We start from the raw sequence: 20,296 nt of genomic DNA, 5'->3' as shown, positions 1-20,296 counted from the left end.
CCTCAATCAGGGAGTTATGGCTGCAGCATGCCCGATGTGGCTAAAACTGCTCCAGTCTTGGATTCCACGGACCTGGCTCCACCCTCACGCCACCTTCTCAGCTGTGTCGCTGTACGAACGGCCTGGGCTATGGTGTGACGGCGTGAGGAGCCTACACACAGGTGGCATTCAATAAATTGGGGGAAAAGAAACTATGCACGAGAAAGCCCTCTGTCAAGCCCCAAATGCGCGCACATCCTTGTGCTGTCCTCAGCACGGGCTGGCGGCTCGGCCAGGGGTTCTCATCAGGGATGCGGGAGCCCCGGGTGCGGGAGAAGGCTGCCTGGCTCCCAGAAACCTCGGACAAAGGGCTTCCCGCTCCACTCTGCTCTTGTCACCTGTTACATGGAGATAAATGAGTTCTTCTATCTCTTCGGACTTGCATGAGCTGACCCACAAAAGGTGCTCAGCATGGTGCCTATCGTTGTCACCAGGAGGACCCCTATGGTTGCTAAGTGCCAAATGACTGAGAACTTCCTGCGGGCAGGGATGCCCTTTTCCTCCTCCGGCAGGTGCTGAGTGTTTGCTGGCCAGACAGAGGAAAAGAAGTGGGAAAGGAAGTGGTTAGGGAAGGTGCAAGGACACAAGAGCTGTAAGCTAGACCGTATAGACGAGGAAGGGTGATATACCGCCAGATGACTGTGTACTCTTGGGCAAACTGACTTACTTCTCTGCGCCTCGATTTCCCTAAGATTGACTCGGTGCTCCCTGAAGTTTCTTCTAGCTAGAACATTCCCTCATCCTACTATTGTACCATGTTGCCATTAGACTCATCCCCTGCTCCCCGACATCCTCCTCCAGAGATCCCAGAGGACATTAGACTTTGTACTGTTAGACCCATAAATCCCACTTCGGAAAGTGCTGAAGTCAGGCCATGTTCAATGTCACAGTGCCGAATACAGCCCTCCATCTTTGGAATGTCTACCATTAACCCACGGAGTGAGCCAAACGGTTTCCACTCTGTGGCTCCCTGTGCCCAAGAGTCCTTGCTCTTGGAAACAATGTGAAGTCTTCTGGCTCTGGCAGAAGTTCACTGCATGCTCATAATTAATTCTGTAACACAAAGTTCCCCAGAAGAAAGTAACAGGCCTTTCTACAGGATAATGAACCCTCGGCGCTCTGTTAGGGGAGGTGAGGTGAGGGTCTGTGGTTCTCTCTGCTCCTGCCTGCAGCCACCGCCCATCCCTTCCCCTCAATTTCTTGGCCGGGGGGCAGTCTCCTTTTCCAGCTTCTAGCCGTCCGTCCATTATCTCTTCATTTCCCACTGCCCCCCAACAAAAGGCAAAGACACACTCCATCCCCACCGGCGCCGGCATGCTGGCCTCTCTCTGCCCCTTCCGGGCCACCGCCCCCCATAAACAACTTGGCTGTGACATCTAGCTCGCACCAGACTGTGTGCAAGTATCTTAAAGAGCTGTTTCCAAAAAGGCAAGGGGGCAGTACAAATGAAAATAATTTCTAAATGTCCTCCTCCACAGGCCAGGGAGATTCCGTGGGGGCTCTGGGTACACCCGGGGGCTGGGGGAGCCTGAGGTGGCTTTGTCGTCACCGCAATTCAGCTCAGTGTTGTATTTTAAGAACAGTGGGAAAGTAATATCGGTTGAAAGGAGTTTTCTGTGCGCTATTTAACTAAATGGCTCTGCGGCTGGAGAGAGCCATAGGCAGACGTGTTATGATTCAAGGGCTCCCAATTACAATGATCCTCTTTTTATTGTATAAAAACAGCAACACAGCCATCTCCATCCTCCCAACGCCTGCTCCCTCCATCTCCTTCTCCCATTGGCTGCCAAGGGCGTTCAGCATCTCCAACAGAGTCTCCTCGGTCCCCAAGTGCAGCTTGCAGCCCACTGGGATTCCTTCTCCCTAACAGCCAAGGAGAGGGTGGAAAGGGTGCAGTGCCCCCTGAAGAATGTTCTGTTATAGACACTGATGGAGGCTTGAGAGTTGTCTTTCTTGGTGTGGGGGTTGGGGGGGGGAGTTGGGGGACTAAGGATAAGAAGCATGGATTTGGAAATCTCTTCTGTTTTGATTAAACTTACACACACACACACACACACACACACACCCCTACTCATGCATGCATGCACGCACACCCACACCCTACACCCCTTTAGCAGAAAAGCAATCAGACTGCCCAGAAGCACATTCTGAAACGGACCTTCTGTCCAGACGTCCTCCCAGCCTGGGGTGGGGCACCTCCAGAAGACTTCAGAAAGACCTGGTGACAGCGAAGAGCATCAGCTTTGGGATCAGACTGATCTGAGTCTGAATCCTGACTCGGCCTACCTTCTTTAGTACCTTAGCTTTCTTTCTGAGCTTTGGTTTCCTGGCTTTACAATGGGGCTACACTCCTGCTCTCGAAGCACTCCTCATGGTCACACTGAATGCCAAAAGTGAAAGGAAAGTGTGTAGCAGAGTGCCTGGAACATAGGAGGCTTTCCGTTTGGGGGAGTGCTGCTGTTCTTAAGGCGGCAACACCATGTGTTTGCAGGGTGGCTGGGTGTATAGGGAACTCTGTAATCGTTCCATCTCACCGGTCAGAGTAGACAAGGCAGGGGGTGAGGGTCAAGACAGCTGGGGGCGGGCATGAATGTCAGCCCCACCAAGGAGTGTTTTTCTGGAGGCTTTCTGCAACACTGATCTCAACCCTCGTGTTTGCACACCCATGAGTGTGTGCATGCATGCTGCCTCCTCAGTTTGGACTCCTGGTCCTTCCTCGGTTTTCCGCAGATGTCTTGGAGTCTAGAAGCTGCCGTGGCAGCCTCCCCACCAGGCCAACGAGAACTCTTGTTCACGTCTTCCCTATTCCCTTTCTCAATGGCAGGCTCCTTCTCTCTCCCACAGAGTCTGTCCTGAGCCCCCAACAGGGAGGATTCCCTCCCAAAGAAGGAGCTAACTCAATCTGGCTACTCTCTGAGGCCTTGGAACTTGACAGCAAATGGCTCCCAGGATTTTGCTGGTTTTCCTCTGCAGGGTAAACCCAGCATGGCTTTAAACCCAAAAGTAAACACATGCTTCTCACTTTTCTATCCCAAACCAAGCCTGTGCACCCCCAAAACATACCACAGATCTCTTACACCAAAGTGAATGCCCCGGTCACACTCCTTAACATTGATCCCCCATGGATCAATAGTACAAGCACCTCATTCACTGCAGACTCGCTGTGGTAACTACTATTGCAGTGAAACACTGTGTAATAAGATTTAATCTCCACTAAGTGTTTCTAGTACTAGTGGGCTGGAGGGGGGCAGAAGGAGGAAGAAAGTGTGTGAACTGTGGCTTTTAACAGGTAAACTGTTCACCAGGGGGGTAAAGAGAGGTGTCAGCCAGAAAACTGGTTCTGACTCTGGTCTTTTTTTATTCCATTTTCAAGTCTGGGTGGGAACTGATACACTGTTGTCAGGACCGTTTTTCTCCTTGGGGGTCGACACGCACACACACACACACACACACACACACTCACACCATGGCCAACCAACCCTTCTCAAATGCATGACTGTAAGCATAGGAACAGGAAACAGATTGTGGGTGGATGTTCTTAAAATCACAACCTGTTCGATGTAGGGTGGGGGCCTTACAGAAGGGTGAGGGAGGGGAAGCAGGAGGGATTTTTTTCTTCCCCCCAGTTAAAAACGAAACTACCTTTTCAATACTAAAAGCAATGTCTACTTTACTGTCTACCACAGGGGCATGTGAGTAGCCGAGCATCCTCTCAGAACTGCGCTGTCTGGATGTGACCATGACACAGCACATCACGGTACCTGAGCGCTGCACCAGGGTCTCACTGCGATATTCTGGGAAGGCTTTCCATTTCCGTGGCTGCTCAAACCTGCCACCAACCAGTGTGGATGCACAAGGGGGAGGAGGGAGGAGAATGCAACGAGATGGGGACAGTCTGGGTCTTGGAATCCGTGATAAACATCCACGTATGCTAATCACTTGGCACCTCAGGGATGCAAGAAAGTCACACGCCAGAGGTCCCGAGGCAGTGACCATGATGATACTGGGGCCGAAGACGGTGATAACGGAGATGTGTACTGAACACGGGGCTAGGTGCTTTGCTAAGCCCTTCCGGAAGTTTCTTCTCAAGCTGCACAACAACCCATAAGGCAGCTATTGGAACAATCTCCGTTTTCGGGATGAGGAAATTGAGGTTGAGCGAGGTAAGTAACAGCCCAAAGTCATAAAGCTATTAAATTGAGCAGAGGATCAGGGATGTGAGTCCTCGCTGGAGGAATCCAGAGTGGGGAACCTGACAGAAGGCCCTCTGATGCCCTCTGATGTCATCCTCTTGATTTAAAGCAAAGGTGAAGCGCGGCGCCTGGGTGGCTCAGTCAGTTAGGTGTCTGACTCTTGATTTTGGCTCAGGTCATGATCTCAGGGTCATGAGATTGAGCCCTGCTTTGGGCTCTGTGCTCACTGGGGAGTCTGCTTGTGATTCTCTCCCTCTCCACCCCCCTTCCTGCTTGTGAGTGCATGCGCACGTGCTCTCGCTCTCTCGAAAATAAATAAATAAATCATTAAAAAATAAAGCAAAGGTGAAGGGTCATGACGAAAGTTATTCTGCTGCTGCAGGTAGGACCCAGGTGTCTGAGGGTCAGGGGAAAGGCCAAGTGTAGTGTTTGGGGAGTAATGGTACCTACCCCCACGGTTTTCAGCTCCACTAACTGAGATATGATAAGGGAGATCTAGTTACCTCCTGGTAACAGCTGACTAACATCAGGTTAATCTTGGATTCCTACTGGCAGGACCTAAAAGACATCTCCCCATCATCCCTCCCTTTCTTATTGTACTCTGTCTTCTTTCTGCCCTAAGGCAAAACTGGTCCCTTGGTCCAAAACTTTCCAGAACTCATTTTATTTTAAATAAGAGCCAAGCTGATTTGTCTGCACAAGGCACACCGCTGTCAGTCTTACCTTCCTAAACACATGACATCCCTCCTCTGAAACCTGCCATAGCTCCCCAGTACCTATGGATTAAAAGACAACCTCCTCCACATCCACCCCCAAGTCTGGCACCATCTCTTTGCACAACCTTCCCTGGATCCCCCTTTCCACCTCCGCAGAATAGGCATGGCTCCCAGGACGCAGTTCTACCTTCCCAGAAAAACCTTTCTTCCTCTTCTCCTCTTAGGCCACACACACTGGATCTGCCAGCTCAACAGCCATTCCACCACGCACCCCAATTTGTTCATGGCAGCAATGTGCCTACCCCAAAATGCATGACTGTCCCTCCCTGGGCGGCCAGGCGGCACAGTTCTGGCCGATGAACTAAGGACAGAAGTCCCTGGGAGGCATCTCTTCCCAAATGTAACAGTAAAGCCATACTAGGTGAATGTTCTAAGCCTCATTCGTCCTGCTTTCTCTTTCCTGGACTGGAGATGTGAAGCCTGGAGACACAGCAACCACCTTCCCACCTCGAGAACATAGACCTGGGGCCGAAGGCCTATACCTAAGGATGGCATAGTGGAAAGACAGAGCCTGGGTCCCCAGTGCTACGTCGTCCCACCCACCCTTCTTATTGTCTGACACAAGTAAGCCCCCTCTGGTTAAGTGGCCAGTGGTTAGGATTTCTGCTGCTAACAGCTGAATGCAATCCTATCTGACACACCTCCAGACATTGTTCCTCCTCATTCCATGGGTCAGTTCAGATGCTACCCCCTTTAGGAAATCCTCCACGATTCCCTCAGAGCACAGTAATTACGTCCTTCATTGTGCTTCCACAGTAGTTACTCTTCTCAATTACAGCACTTAGTTAATCCTGCTTGATTTGGCCTGCCCGGCTGCTCAGATTCCTAGGGGGTAGGGGGTCTGGATCCTGCCAACCTCTCCTAGTGCCTGGAGCAGCGTTTTGCATTGAGGGTAGGGGGCTCTACGTCCCCAGTATCTCTACCACGTCTAGAGCAGTGCGCTGGAGCGTGAAGCGAGTGTGTTCCAGGGTCGGGCACTCTACTTACTAACTGTTTGGTCTTGGGCAAGTTGGAGAGCCTCTCTGTGCCTCTGCTTCCTCATCTACAAAAGGGACAGAATGACAGTACTTACCCCACAGGGTTGTCATGAAGACAAAATAACCCTAAGCACTTATAAGGGTTCTTGGCATATAAAAACGTTCAATGACTGCACTCTCATTAGGATGATTATTATAGCTGCTGAATGAACAAATAAATCAACACATAGCTGCTAAATAAATGAATAAAGGAATGAAACCCAGGAAAATTCTGGAGTTCAGACCCCAGGGCAGTGGTCACTGTTCCTTCTTTTTCATACCTACACCTGTCCCTTTACTTTTTCATACTAATGAGGACTCCCCATATCTCATATCCCAGAGCTGCCATAACGGGAGTGTTGAAGGCTAAGAAATAAGGCCTTGCTTGGCACACTGACTTCACTTTTTGCTCTGCAGCTTTGGGCAAATTTCTTCACCTCTCTGAGCCTCAGTTTCTTCAACTGTAACCTGAAGATGATAATAGTATTTATCTCATTGGGTTTGGGTGAGAATTAAATGATAAAGCACCTAGAATATAAAGCATTGCGCCTGGCATACTAAAACAGTAAATGTTAGCAACCATTATCAAATACTGTCATTATTCTTTTGGTCAAACGCATGGCATCCTACTCAATCACATGGCCCTGATGGAGATGAGACACTTGGGGTGGGGGTCACCTTTCCGCAGGTCAAGATACACTGCACTTCCATCAGAATACCCTTCTTGAGTACCAACAAACACTGTCATTTATCTTTTCCTTTCAATGGGGATTGGTTAATACATCAGATTTACCCTAAATCCCTGGCCTCTGAATTTCCCCTTAAGAGCTGTTAACTTCAGGTGGATCCTCATTGACATCAAACCTAGCCAGAAGGTGCACATGCACACAAGAACAATCAAAGCGTGGCTTTTCAACATCAACAGTATTCCCACAGATCACAGATCCAGTTACTGTCAGTGATGCATTTAAATCTTACTTGTAGATTCCCTAACCCCCCCACCTTAAAAGAAGATGTGTATACAGCTTTATATAATTTTCCCTTTAAACTTGAATCAAACCTTTATGTTAGTTCCATTCAAGCACTTGAGGGCTCCATTAATCTATTTTTACTTTAAACATGCCATTTTACAAGATATTTATTCCACTTGGTTGTCATCCAAATGCTTTTTGACATTACTGCCCTGGGACTGAACTGCTTAAACTCAGGGCCCTCATAAATAGAAAATCACCTTTTGACTGAAATCTTGAAGAGCTCTCAGAAGCTCACCCCCTTCACTTCAACAGGCATTAATTTCTGCTCTACATAAAGGAGTGTGAGTGTGTGAGTGCGTGTGTGAGTGTGTGTGCGCGGTGTTTTAAGAGGGTAAGTGTGGGAGGTCTGAGCTACCCAAGGGATGAAGGGGAGGGATTCCTGCCCCTCAAAAACCTGCCCAACGGGGCCTGCCTCAGACCCGGAGAGCTGCTGACTTGGACATACGGTGATCGTCAGAGACCAGGTAGGGGAAGAACTCTAGGGCCTGACAAGACTTAGTGGACCCCCGGGCCCGCCGGATAACGCCTCTTTCAAAGGAGATGGGTCCAGGGAAAGTCATTATTCCCCCACCCTCCTCCTCCTCCCCCCCACCTCCGGACAAACAAAAGGCCATCCCCAAACAGCTGAAAGCAGAGACCCCACTGGCTTTGAAGCCGATCAATCAGGTGGAAGCCCGAACAAATCACAACTTGGCTTCCCCAAGTTTTCTCCCCAGCCTAACGAGCCACCCTCCTCCTCCGCCTCGGAGCTCCGCACAGCTACGGGGCCAAGGGGACGGTCCTGTGTTGCTCACTGGTTCCCAACTTTCCGCTCCTCTCCGTCTCCGCAGCCTCCTGCAAAGGGGCTGGGGAAAGGGCAAGTTTGCAAAGGCGAGGATACCAAGTCCCGGGGAAGCCACAAAGACGCCGCAACACCAACAAAGATGAACCTCTCTCTCGTGGGGCGGACGCCAGCGCCAGCTGCCGCTCCGGGGGCGAGCGTGGGCTCGGCTGGCAGAGGCGGCCGCGGGCGTGGGCCGGCCGGCGGCGGACAGCGCGCCCCCCCCCGATCCCCCACCCGTACGCCGGGCGCCCCGCCACCTGAGCCCGGCGTGGGGGCCGGCTCCGCGCTCCCGCCCTGCCCCCGGCAGGTAGCTCGGGCAGCCGCCCGCAGCCACCGGCGGCGACGAGAGGAGAGGCAGCCTCAACCCACGGCGTCATGCTTCCTGCCACCACAGTACGGCGAATCGTCACCAGGAGAGGGGAGAAGAGGGGAGCGCGGGGGAGGGAGGGCAGCTCGCACACGCAGCCCCCCTGCCTGCCAAACCCGCCGGGCCGGGCCACGTCCCGCCGGAGTCCCCGCGGGACCTGCCCCGTTTGCACAAAGCGCCGCAGCTGGGCCACGGAGAGAGGGAGACGGCCACGAAATAAATAAATAAAAACAGAGTCGGGTCTACGTAACGCCCTGTCGAAAGCGGACGCCATATTTTTTTGTGGCTTATGTCGACATAGGGAAACGTAGACATGTTTTTCCTCCTCCTCCTCCTCCTCGGTCTAGCTCCCATTTATCCAAACTTGTAATCAAAACTCTTAAAAAAAAAAATCTCCCACCCCTCCGGATCCTCTTATTTCCTCCCACCCGCAAAAAGGGCCCGCACCCCCCCCCTTCCGCACCCCCCTTCCAATCACAAACCCGGCCAAGTCCCATTAACAACACATTTTCGGGAGCCGCGGCGGCGGCGGCGGCGGTGGGAAAGTTGGGCTGGAGTGGCCGGCGCCGGGCGTGCGGGGCTCGGGGCTGGCGGCGCCGGGCGGGGGGTGCGGGGCGCCGAGGCGAAGTTTCTTACCTGCGCCGGGGCTGGGGACGCGGGGACCCGGGCTGGGAGCGCGGAGACACGGCACGGGCGTTCCAAAATGGAACTCTGCTGGCTCCCCCCACCCACTCCCCACTCCCCACCGGGCGCCGGGCTCGGGCTCCGTGGGAAAGAGGGGCACGGCCAGCCTGCCAGACAGACGGACAGGAAAAGCCCCCGTACGGGGAACAGTGGCCAAAATTTTAAAAAGAAAAAAAAAAAAGGAAAAAAAAAAGGGGAAAAAAAAATGTCTCGATCAGTGGGGAATCTACGCCAAAACCCACATGATCTGTAACGTCAGCATGCGTATTTGCATACGATACCACCACCCGAGCTGCCACCCGGGCTCGGGTTCCGCAGAAAGTTACAAAGTGAAATTCAGCCCCCTCCGGAGACGCCGGCGAAATGTCATTTTCAGGCGGGAGCTGGGGGGGAGGCTGGCCCTAAAGGCGCTGGTTACTAGCCGAGGTTGGGGGGGGGGGCAGTAAATTAACTTAAAAGTCTGAGCCCAGTAACGGACTCGGTGGAATTTCTGCAAGGGGAGGAGGGGGAGGCGCGAGCGAGATCATTGAATATTAAGCACGACCCGGCCCGGCGGCCGCGGCCAAACCCTCCCGGTGCAATACCCATTTTCTTTATGAAAAGTTCAAGGTGTCACTGATGAGCTCAACAAACTGTTGATCCTGACCACGTGGAGTGGCAGACAGAGGGACTGTGGGGCGCGGCTGCTGGTCCTGAGCCGGCGGCACCCCCCGACCCCGCGTCCCTCTCGCGGCTCGAGGGGCCGCGCGCGGGTGGGGCCGCCACGCGCCCAGGGCGCTGCCGCGCTTTCTCCGCGTCTTTGGGCTCAGGGAAATAATAACTAAAAAAAAAAAAAAAAAAAAATCTTTTTTTAAGCGAGATATGTTTTGCTCCAGGAATAGTAATAAGAGGGCTTGGGGTAGGGAGGGTGAGATAGAGCCCCCACTTATATAACGACTCGAAATTAGATGACTCTTGCTGGGGAGATTCGGAGAATTGCGCTTGCGCCAGGTCTGAGGTTGGTTAAAGATCCTCAAACTTTTTCCCTTAAGAGCCAATAAACAAACAGACGCCCCGGGAGCTGACTTAAACTCTTGTCGGGCCGGCGTTCGCTGGGATTCTCAGACTCGGAGAAATGCACACCCCTGCGGCGCTCGCAGGGAAGTCCCTCGGAAGCAGGGCGGGTCACTTTCGGAACTGGGACTCTGGCGTTCCCGGCGGGAAGGGATCCCTAAGCTGCCCCCTGGTTCCCCTCGGGCGTTTTAGAGTAAAGGCGGGCCGGGATCTCGCTGCCCTCCGCCTGCGGCCTCAGTGCGGTGAACTTGCGTTCCGGGCGCCGCGTTCCCGCAGCACTGCTACGCTAAGGAGCCCTAAGGAATTCGGGATCCAGGGGACGCTTCGGAATCTCACGGGCAACCTGTCTGCGCCTCGCATTCCTGCCCGGACGGACCCATTTCCCCTCCAAGGGCATCTCGGCGCGTCAGCCTTTCGCGGTGTGAGTTGGGCGCAAGCGCGCACGAGCGGAGCGGGGGCCAAGGGATGTTGTCTGGGGTCTACTTCTGACAGTCTGAGCGCAGCGAGAAAACAAAGGGAGCCTGAGGCTGGGAGGCTCCGCGGAGTCCCCGCCCGCCCTGAGGCTTAGCAGGCGCGGAGCGTCGGGGCTTCCCGGTCAGCCTCTGCTCCGGGGAATTAGAACGAACTCTAGCGGCGGTTTGCGACTCAGCTCTGGGCGCCAGGGCAGCAACAGGTGGCCGTGCGCGGCGGAGTGGCCAGAGGCGAGGACGGGGACTGGGGTGGGGACGGCTGGCCTTGGGGGCGGACCGCGTGGCCAACGCACTGGGTGACCTTTTGACATTTTCGTTTCTTAGGTTGGGGAGAAGAAACTAGGTGAAAGGCTTTTCTAGGGGGTCTCCCCTAGGGGCTCCAATTTCTCTAATGTAGCCCCACTGGGTCTCCAGAAATTTTGACAATAAAAATAGCTCATATGCAAAATTTTCTTACTGGTCTGCACCTGTTTGTTCGGTTGTTGCTCATGTAAGCTCTGTCTGTTCGTTTTTTTAACGACGCATAAAACAAGGGCCTGGCCTGGGAGGGGGTCTCTTGCGTGATGTTCACAGACCCGAGAGGAGAACTGTCGCAGCTCTTAACGGATTCATTAACAACTTCCTTGATGACCATGACCCAGATCGCGTCGCATCTTTCTCAAACTCATTTGAAAACTTCTAAGATCCTAATGTATTTGCCATCAACAGGAGAATCTAGGAATACTGTTTTATTTTTTTTTCCCTCAAGGGTGTGCCCGGAGAGTAAAAGAAAAAAAAAAAAAAGCCTCCCCCACCAACTTTTTTTTTTTTTTTAAGATTTTATTTATTTGACAGAGAGAGACACAGGGAGAGAGGGAACACAAACAGGGGGAGTGGGAGAGGGAGAAGCAGACTTCCTGCTGGGCAGGGAGCCCCATGCGGGATCCATCCCAGGACGCTGGGATCGTGACCTGAGCCGAAGGCAGACGCTTAACAACTGAGCCACCCAGGCGCCCTCCCCCACCAACTTTAATAATTTTATATTGCTTACTCAAGACCCTTCCAGGTCTTGCTCGCTCTTTCCCTTCACTCTTCTGGGTCATTCCACTGCCCAGCCCCCCCAAAAGTAAGTATAGTTCTGTTTGGTTCCAAGGAAATCATGGAAACCTTAAGGATACTATTGCCATTTTGAGGCTGTCCCTCCTCACTTAGGACGGTTTTCTGTAAGCCAAGTTTCCTGTGCCTCCATCTTATTACCATCTGCCTCTGGCTGGGTGAGAGATTAACAGGGTGGGAAGGGTCGGGGTTGAGCCAAGCCGGGTAGCCCTCAGCACTGTTGAGTTCCCATGTCTTCAGGGCACTTAAATGTCATGGACACCGTGGAGGTTTCTGTTGGGCTGCAGTGTCCGTAAATTGTTCAAAGTTTAGCATGGACTGAACTTTCGCTACATAAACAGCAGTGAATAAAACAAGGGTGACTTTGCATTAAGTGGTATGATTTCAGTTTGCTTTATGTGTAAGTGGAGTAGATGGACCCTTATGTGATTCAGGAGCTTTGGAATCAATAATTATAAGGGTAATGCTTATTGAGTGCTTTATATGCATATGTCAGTTGCTACTTAATCTTTATAACAACTCCTACCAGGCAGTGATTCTCAAAATGTTTTGTTGCAGGTCCCTTTAAACTCTTACAATTATTGAGGACCCCAAATAGCTTTTGTTTGTGTGAATTATATACATATTGATATTTACCGTATTAGAAATTAAATTGAAAAAAATCAAAACAAATTTACACACTCTCTGTTAGCCCTCAGAACAATGACACCATTACAGGTCATACAGCCTCAGGAAAACTACTGTATACTTGTGTGAGTATGAGAGAGAAAAGAACAAGTAATATGCCCTATTATGAAAATGATTTTGACTTTGAGGACCCCTGAAACGGTCTTGGGGACCCCCAGGGTCCTTGGATCACATTTTGAGAACCGCTGTTAAGGTAAGTTATATTATGATGCCCATTTTACAGATGAGGAAGTTGAGGCTCAGAGAAATGTCATAGCTTGCCCGAGGCAAATGGAGGGAACAAGGATTTAAAAGGTCTGAGCCAGAGTTCTTAATGATTACATGATTCCACCTTTTTTAGTAACAACCTGAGCTTTCCTTCCACGCACATCCTCCCCAAGCCTAGAACAGCTTCTAGTGCTTCCCAAGACTACTTTCGTTAACAGCAATTATGTTTTGAGGCTGTGCTAGGTGCAAGCCCTTCATATGCATTATCTTGTCAAATCCTTACAACCACCTACCCTGTGACTATTGTTTCCCTCATCTTACAAATGACAAAACTGCAGTTCAAAGAGGTTAGGGAGCTTCTCCAAACTCACCCGGCCAGTAAGTGGTAGAACCTGGATTCAAATCTTTGTCTAGTGGCTTTGAAACCAAGGAAGGACGAGAGTCTATCATGGTGTTTTATAGATGCCTAGCAGGGAGAAAGCAGCTTCTGTTCATAACTGGGTGAAAACCAGGCCCGGCTAGGAAGTCTTGCAAATTTAGCAATTGCAGGAGGGAAAGAAACAAAAAAACCCAGCATTATCCCTGAGGAGCCCCTAATCTAATGACAACAAATCCACACTGGCTTCTAAACCCAAAGGAAAGGTGGCAGAGCAGAAAGATTTGGAATTAAGATGTGAATTGCAGGATCGCCCCTTCCAGCTGTCTGATCCCTAGATAAATATTTTTTTAATGAATGAGAAAAGAAAGCACAAAATACAGAGAAGCAAGCAAGAGAAAGAAAGTGCTTATCAGCAGTCCAAGGAGGTACTGCTTCTAATTTCAGTATATATCCTTCCACATGTTACATTTATTTAATTTTTCCATTATAAGACTGATAAGAGACATGAAAACTATTAAATATCAATTTACCAACTGTAGCATAGAATAGCCACAACTGGCAAAACTTAGAAAAAAGCAAGACAGAGTGGGACCTTTTGGAACATTCAGATCGCTTTGCCAAATACCTGTGCGTGGGAGGAAAAAGGGAAGTTTGCCCAGCAGATGCTGTTTCCCTCCACGTCTGCAACCCCTAGCCCCATGGTTTGATACCAAATGTCTTTTGCCTTGAGATGGGATCCCATGCCATTGGTAGGATCAAAGGAGGGGGGGGACTTGACATTTATAGCAGGAGTTTGACTTCGCAGAAATCTGAACCTGCTTGGAGTGTAGAACAGAAAGTTACAGTGGGGAAAACTCAGAGCTTGTTATTTATTTGATTTCATAGTCTGGCTTGATCCTCGCCTCATTCCTGTGAGGTAAGCAGGGTGGGTACCACCACCCCCATTTCACAGAGCAGGTTATTGAAGCTTTTACAAGTTGCAGTGATTATATACAGGGCGTAATAGTTTTCAAGTTCTCAGACTACGTCCAGAACCATGATTTAACTCCAGGTCTTGTAATTGCAAGGCCAATGCTATTTCTGGTGCCCTTCTTCATCATTTGCTGCTGTACCAAAAGGGGACCAAAGCGTGGCCCTATCAGACTTTGTCCCTCTCTCTTGCAATATCCTGGAAGAGAATTATCACCTGGCAAGGTCTTTGTTATCATATGCTGTTTTATGTGCTTATCCATTTATTTGTTGTCTCTCCACTATAATGTAAGGTTCCTGTAAGCACGTTTGTTTCCTTAGCTGCTGTGTTCACGTTCTTAAACCTGCCTGGTGTATTATATGTAGGTGCACAGTAAGTGACTGATGAAGGAAGGAAGGGAGGAAGGAAGGAAGGAAGTGCACTCTTGTCAGGGCTCATCTGGTAGTAGGGAGCCAATACTGTTCAAGATGTACACATTTTCTGTTTACCTAGAATGATCTTTGCTGAGACCTTCATTTCCTGTGCCCCAGGCTTCTATTTCTATGGTGCATGGGCTTTGGTCTGGTTAAGCAGAGCATCACTTGTCAGTCCTCATTTGGATTCCCAGCATGAAAAGCGTTAACTCTGCCTTGGTCCTTAGGGATCTGTTTCTCCAACCAGCTCATTTTACAGGTGGGAGAACTGAGGCTCTCAGTTGGTGGCAGTGCCAAGACCAGTCCCCAAGTCTCCTAATTTCTGGCTTATATTAATTCCCATGCAAATTTGCTTATAAGCAACAAAGTCTCAAGCCTGCCACAGAGAAACAGAGCTGTGTCTTCAGTTGGTATGCAAAGGAAAGATGTGCATAGCCAAGTATTGTGGGGGAAAAGGCTTATGAGGAGGGGAGAGGAAGCACCTGTTGCAAAGATGTGGAAGGAGGCAGATGGCAAGATGCAGTCATATGGGCCCAAGACTTGGTCTTTGAAGTGGGGATAATAATGCCTGCTGGCTTACCTTCATAAGATTTTCGTGAGCCTCCAATGAGACAACATGTGTGAATGTGCCTATTTACTCTTTATAATGAGCTTATGTATGCATCCTGATATATACATTGTCTGGTTAGTTATTTGGCTACAGCATAGAGATCTGGGGTTTGAATTCCAGCCCCAGTGCTCATTTAACTTCTCTAAATGTTAGTACCCTTATCTATGAATACTAAATGGGGATAATGATTAGACCTATCTCCCAGGGAGGTTGAGATAATTCATGTAAAATATTGAGCTTTAGTGCTTGACCCACGGTGAGTGCTCAGTAAATGTTACCTATTATTATCATTTCTCATGTGAAAATAATACATATTAATCATTGAAAATGAAAATTCACATAAACAAAGCGTATTTGTTGAAAGAATGCATAAGCAAAAATAAATATATTCAATAAATAGATAGCACTCAATTTTACCACCCAGAAGAAAGCACAGTGCACATTTTGCTATATATGTATGTCTGCATTAAATAAAAAAAAAAAATTGTCTACTTTGTTTCATACATGGTTTTAGGGCCTGGGATACACAGCTTATTTTAGAACTAGATAATAAGTAAATATGCAATATATCAGGTAATGATAAATGGCATGAACATCAATAAAACTTGGTAAAAGGATAGAAAGAAATGGCCTCTTTGCTGAGCTGATATTTGGATGAGTAATGAAGGGAATCTGGTGGGAAGTACAAACATATTTTAAGTGGCCCTGTGTATAGTGAACCCTCCATAGTGAAGGTGGCCCTTATAGAATGACTATTTTTTCTTGTCATTAAGAATCTAAATACCTTTATTATACACCACCTTTAATGGGACCATTAATAATATCGTTCATTGTAAGATTGAACAACAACAAAAACAACATTGTACTAGTGTGAATGGGCTAAAATACGCTGCAGTAACAAATACCCCCTGACCTCAGTAACTTAAAACCACTTTATTTCTTGCTTTTGCTACATGTGCATGAAGGGTTAGCAAGGAGACTTCTGACCATCATAGTCACTCAGGGACTCAGGCTAACAAAGCAGTCAACACATTCGTCGGACATTGCCAATTGTTGAGCAAGAGAAAAAACATCTTGTCCAGACAATTAAATGTTCAGCCAGGAAGTAATATATCACTTTTGCTTACTATTCATTGGTCGGAACTAGTCACAAAGTTACCCACATGGAGCCATGAAAGTGTTACGTGCCTGGAAATGGGGAAATTAGAAATATTTGTCCTAAAACCATAGCACTAATGATTGCCAATAATAATGGCAATTCACATTTAGTGATCATTCACTATGTGCTGAACCTTTTCCATGGATCGTCACAACAATCCACATTTTACCTCCTACAGATAAAGAAACTGAGACTTACAGAGAGAGGTTAATTAAGTAATTCTCTTAACATCATCCAAATATTAAGTGATGGATTTGGAATTTAAGCTTAACTCTGTCTGGTTCCAGGTCATAGACATTCAAAACACTATCCTCAGACGCCATTGGATTTAACTGGTCCAGTACTGTTGAATAGTAGGTAGTTTCATTTTCTTTTCCCAGTGAACAGCCTTGTGTTGAATCATCCACGATCACTTCCTTAGGATAAATTCCTAGATAAATATTTGCTGGGTTGAAATACACACATAATTTTAGAGTGACAAGCCTTTGCAAAAAGTGAAAGCTGTAGGAGGTGTGGTTCATAGTCTCCTAAGATGGCTGCCATCAATCCTTTTCCTCCCTGTATGAAAATTACTTCACCATTATGAGGTGGAGTTTTTCCCCTACCCTTGACTCCGAACTACTCCTGCGATTGCTTGGATGCAATGGACGTGATATGCTGGGACATCTGAGCCCAGGCCTTAAGAGACTGGCAGTTTCTGTTTCCTTCCTCTTAGAATCTTGCCGCCATTCTGTGAGAAGCCCAAACTTCATGGAGAGGCGTCATGGAAGAAAACCAAGACGCTAGGGACACAGCACCTGTGATTTCTGGCTAACACCCAGTCAGACTATAACCACATGTGTGCTCCATCTTGGATGCTGGTAGACTAATTGACCCTCCAGGTGATGACAGCTCTAGTTGATGTCACATAGAGCAGAACTACCCAGTGTAACCCAGTCAACCCACAGAATTGTGAGAGATGATAACAAAATGGTAGTTGTTAAGCACAATGAAGTTTGGGGGTGGTTTATTACACAGCGATAGATAACTAAAATGGGAGGTATTTTCTATGTATCTTCACTTACATATATATCTGAATGTTCCAGATCCACTCCCAACTGATCTGTGCAGGATGTAGTATTCTGAGATCTTAGAGAAAGCCAGGACAAGGCCCTGGGGGCCTGGCCATGATGCCAGGGCTGGCCACTCTTGAGTTAAATGCTTTTCCTAAATAGTTTCTCACAAAACAACTGGATTCAGCCTAAGAACCACTGCTGCCCACAGGTCACAGATACTAAGCAGGTGAATGCTCTTAGGTAATTTTTATCAAGCACAGATACTCAGTGGGTGCTGGATTTAAGTCCCTGTTGGGTGTTGCCAAAAACTGAGGTTTCCTTCTTCAGAGATATGCGCTGTGAAATCCAGGTGCCTACTATGTAGGAGGCACCTAGAAGCTTCTTTCATTTTATCTCATTTAACCAGTCACCACCTTCTGAGGAGGTGTATCATCTCCTTAATTTGTAGGGGAACACTGAGGCCCAAAAGGTTTATGAATTATTCACGGGCCGTTGAGCTAATAAGTTAAAAGTGGGACTTGTACCCAAGTTAGACGGACTACAAATCCTGCCTGCTTCCCATTCCACCTGTGTGTCTCAAAGTGACTCGTTTATAAACCACCTTCATAACTTTTGCCCCAGCAGCATATGTACCATCTGCAGGATTCTTTAACATTTTTAATTTATATTGATTCACATTTGAAAATGTAAATGTACTTATATAACAACAACAACAACAACAATAATAAAGCTTTTTATCACCATGGAAAAAATCCAATACTGATTGGAACAAATGAAAGGAACAGCAAAAATAATCTACAGAAAGAAATAGTGCTATTAATCTAGCTAGCTACTGTTATTTGCAGAAGGTGGAACTTGGGAAAACGGTGTTGGAAAGGTGTTAAAGACAGACTACCTCCAGACTGAGAACTTGTCCTTGAGCTAATTAAAAGGATGGAAAGAGAAATGGAAAGGAGCAACTTTCTCTCTGAGCCAGAGCTATTTACTGCTGCGTCCATGCATCATTTAAAACCATCTCATGTCTCACACATGCTACCAGGGGCACGTGTCCCGTACTGCGAACACCGACCTGCCTCTCACGGATCAATCAGTTATAATATTGTTCCCTCTGTAAGCATACGGTTAGTTTGAGGAACTCGAAATGCTGTAGACACCAACTGACTCATTTTCCTAGCTCCAGTTTCTGCCCTCGTTATCCCTGCTGTCACCAAAAACACAGATCTTGCTAGGTCATTTCCCTGCTTCTAATCTTTGGTTGCTTCTCTAGGATGGCATGGGTCATCTGGCCCAAACGGGTCCCCACCAACTTTTCCAGCCCCGTCTTCTGCCTCTTCTTTTTTTTTTTTTTTTAAGATTTTATTTATTTATTTATTTGTCAGAGAGAGAGAGAGCACAAGCAGGGGGGGCAGCAGGCAGAGAGAGAAGCAGACTCCCCGCTGAGCAAGGAGCCCGATGCGGGACTTGATCCCAGGACCCTGGGATCATGACCTGAGCTGAAGGCAGACGCTTAACCGACTGAGCCACCCAGGCATCCCCTTCTGCCTCTTCTAACCTTGTCCTCTAAAGACTCAGCAGCTCTGGGTTACTTGTCACTCCCCAGATTTGCTATGGTCTTTTCCATCTTTGTAAATGGAGCACCCTCCACCTGGAATGCCTTCCCTCTTCCTATGCTTCAAGACTCAAATCAAATGTCACTTCTTTTGGGAAACCTACTCTTCCCAAGAGAGTGACACCAGCCTCTTCCGAAGTCCTACAGAATATTGTCTTTTCCTTAATTAGAATTATTGCTTTGTAATCGGGTCCCTTCTTTGTATTTGCTGTGTCCACTTGACTGTAAGTCCCTCATGGATGCGTATTTTGCCAGGCATCTCTGTCCTCATGTCTCACCTAACATGGAGTTTGTGGTAGGTAGAATTCTGAGATGACCCCAAGATCCCCAGCCCCTGGTTGCTCAAACACTAAGCTAGGTACCGCTGTGAAAGGATATTGCAAATGTAATTAAATTCACAAATCAGTTGACCTTAAAATCTGGAGATTATGAAGATTATCTGGATAGGCTTGATCTAATCATATGAGCCCTTTATTTTTTTTAAGGTTTTATTTATTTATTTGTCAGAGAGAGAGAGAGAGCACAAGCAGGGGGAATGGCAGGCAGAGGGGGATGAAGGCTCCCTGCTGAGCAACGAGCCCGATGTGGGGTTCGATCCCAGGACCCTGGGATCATGACCTGAGCTGAAGGCAGCCGCATCACCGACTGAACCACCCAGGCATCTCATATGAGCCCTTTAGAAGCAGACAGGTTTTTCTGGCTGGTTGAAGAAGGAGAAGTCAGAGACATTCAAGGCAGGAGAGGGATTTTATACAAGGGACGTTCTCCGTGGCTGAATGGAGGGTTCCGTGTGGCAAGGACCCGAGAGCCACCTCTAGGAGCTGAGAGCGGTCTCTGGCTGGCCATTAACAAGACAACAGAGACCTCAGTCCTACAACCACAAGGAAATGAGTTCTGTCAATAACCACAGAACTTGGAGGAACACCCTGAGATTCCACACCAGAACTGCAGCTAGGGCCCACACCTCATTTGTACCAAATGAGACCCTGAGCAGAAAAGTCAGTGGTGCCACGTCCAGATGTCTGACCTACAGGTTGTGCGATCATGAATTTGTGTTGTTTTATGCTGCTCAGTTTATGGTAGTTTCTTACACAGCAGTAGAAGACTGATAAAGGACAGATACTGAGTAAATGCTGAATGAACACATGAATGGGAATGCGCACTTTGTGTGGTTACAAATGACAGGGGAGGGAAGGCTTCTCCTTACCCCTAGTTTCCATGAGGAGGGGTTTTCGGTAAAACCTTCTGCCTTCTGCTTCTGCCTCTCAGTCTCTGGACACGTGTGGCCCCGCTCCACACATCCTCTCAGGGGCGCTGCTCCTGAGGGCCCAAGTCTCCTTAGCTCTGGATTTAGCATGGGTAGGGGTGCCCCTCACACAATACCTTCATCTTTGTGGATACGTCAGCCTCATGCTGGGTTCTGGATAGACAGCTCACGCAACCAGCAGACTACCGTAGTCTGTTCTGGCTGCCATAATGAAACACCATAGGCTGGGGGGCTTAAACAACAGACATTCATTTCTCCCCGTTCTGGAGACTAGAAGTCCAAGACCAAGGTGCCAGCGACATGGATTTCATCCTGAGGCCTCTTTCCTTGGCTTGTGGGAAGCTCCCATCTCACGGTGTGCTCACGTGACCTCTTCTTTGTGTGTATGCA

The 20,296-nt window shown here is 48.6% G+C and overlaps 1 protein-coding gene and 1 long non-coding RNA gene across 3 annotated transcripts in view; one reads left to right on the top strand and one right to left on the bottom strand.

Annotated features, from left to right (window-relative positions):
- ZHX2 (zinc fingers and homeoboxes 2) overlaps positions 1-9,114 on the bottom strand; it is a 153,647-nt gene extending 144,533 nt beyond the window's left edge. For both annotated transcript variants that reach the window (XM_081816484.1, XM_081816485.1), the window contains exon 1: positions 8,885-9,114. The gene's annotated coding sequence lies outside the window, so the exon portion shown is untranslated. The remainder of the gene's footprint in view (positions 1-8,884) is intronic.
- Positions 7,433-20,296, top strand: part of LOC145720973 (uncharacterized) — a 17,001-nt gene continuing 4,137 nt past the window's right edge. The window contains exon 1 of the long non-coding RNA XR_014144369.1: positions 7,433-7,522. This is a non-coding gene — a long non-coding RNA (uncharacterized LOC145720973). The remainder of the gene's footprint in view (positions 7,523-20,296) is intronic.

The sequence above is a fragment of the Leptonychotes weddellii genome, chromosome 4 (genome assembly GCF_054177405.1).
Source record: "Leptonychotes weddellii isolate Sample4059 chromosome 4, ASM5417740v2, whole genome shotgun sequence".
In the NCBI taxonomy this organism is placed as follows: domain Eukaryota; kingdom Metazoa; phylum Chordata; class Mammalia; order Carnivora; family Phocidae; genus Leptonychotes; species Leptonychotes weddellii.
Note: the sequence above shows the minus strand (reverse complement) of the source record. Positions and strands in the feature narration are given on the sequence as shown.